This window comes from Rhinoderma darwinii, chromosome 5 (assembly GCF_050947455.1).
Source record: "Rhinoderma darwinii isolate aRhiDar2 chromosome 5, aRhiDar2.hap1, whole genome shotgun sequence".
Taxonomy (NCBI): domain Eukaryota; kingdom Metazoa; phylum Chordata; class Amphibia; order Anura; family Rhinodermatidae; genus Rhinoderma; species Rhinoderma darwinii.
Genome location: NC_134691.1, coordinates 38909312 through 38911134, shown reverse-complemented (window position 1 = coordinate 38911134; position 1823 = coordinate 38909312).

The window sequence follows — 1823 nt, the reverse complement described above, 5'->3', positions numbered from 1 at the left end:
AATGAAGATATATGTTTACATGGAAACACTTTCAATACAAAATAAATCACTACTTCCCTGCAATGTAACACATGGTCCTGGCACTAAATTATGACCTGATTAATGATTGCAATGCCCAGAAACCGTCCAGCATAACATTTAGTAGAACTCACTAATAAGTTAATGAGCCCCTCACTCAATATGGTCTTAGGTAGCAACAATGAAACAGGTGAATTAAAGATGCACAAAGCCTTTATTATATGAATTTCTATGTTTTTTATTATTTTTGAAACAAAAAGTCCAGTTATTTACTGTAACAGCATGTGGCTATAGTTGTGTGATTGTGGGTGTGTAAGTGCCAAAAAGTCCTTGATCTATTGTAGTTCTCTTGTGCCATGCTAAACACGCTTTAGCAATAGTAAGCAATGGGCAGTCACTTTGTTTTCATTGACAGTGGCTGAGCCTTCCAATCATTGATCAAAAAAGGTATTTATGAGCACAAAAATTGAATGTTCTCATGATGGCGGTTGTTAACAAAACAATTTCCTTTAAAATTTTGGAAACAAATGGGTTCAGTTGAGAGAAGTAAATGGAAGAATGAAGTCCTAAAAGATAAATCCAAACATGTCAAAAACGGACTTCCTTTTAACGTTGGCTCTTGCTATCATTCATTCTCTTCATCCATATCCTATTTAGAAGACAAGTTGTCCCGACCGCTGGCAGCATTATTTGTGCAAAGCATACTGGGTGGATCAAAGAAGTTGGGGCATAAGGAGGCTTACTGTGACTCTATCGCCCAAGGGTCCACATAAGTCTTAAACCGGCCCTGCTTGGGCCAATTTATCTCTCCCTTGTTGGGTAATGTTATGGTGCTTGTGGAGTGGAGACAATTTCCACGTTCATGGCAGCCCTTAAGGGGGTTTAACCTGTGCAACTGCACAGGGTGCTAAAATCTACCGGCTAAAGGGGCTGACCAGAGGCGGATCCCCATAAGTCAGTTATGGGCAGCGCCCTATGGCCCGAGGCTCCCGGGGGGCCTATGGCTGCCCAAAGAATAAAACCACATCGCAGTTTTGTCACATTTTTGCTGCGGACACGGATACAACTGACCTCGCTGGCAAGGGAACCATCGGTTCCCTTCCCCGTCATTCAGCATTTTTTTGTGATGTAGGCGGTGCGATGATGTCATCGAGCTGCTTGCGTTGCTCCGCTGGATGCAGCCTGGTCAGAAGAGACAAGGCCTGCATCGTTGGATAAGAGGACGGCGCTGGTACAGGGACAGGTAAGTGTGGCACTATCTACAGGGGGTGGTGCATTCTACAAGGGGCTGTGTGCCACTATCTACAGGGGGGATTGCGCTATCTACATGGGGGTGGTGCTTTCTACAGGGGGCTGTGTGGCGCAAGCTACAGGGGGTGGTGTTATCTATAGGGCGTCTGTGGCACTCTCTGCGGCGTCGCTGTGTCGCACTATCTACATGGGAGCTGTGTGGTGCTATCTACAGGGGGGGCTGTGTGGCACTATCTACAGGAGAGCTGTGTGGCGCTATCTAGAGGGGTGTGTGCGGTGTGGCACTATCTACAGTGGGGGCTGTTTGGCACTATTTACAGGGGAGCTGTTTGGCACTATTTACAGGTGGGGCTGTGTGGCACTATCTACAGGGGGTGCTGTGTGGTACTATTTACAGGTGAGGCTGTGTGGTTCTATTTATTTGCTGCTGTGTAGCACTATCTACAGAGCAGTGTGTGATGCTATATACAGTTGGGTGTGGGGCACTTTCTAAAGGGGGCTGTGTGTGGTGCTATCTACACAGGCTGTGTGTGGCACTATCTACAGAGGGCTGT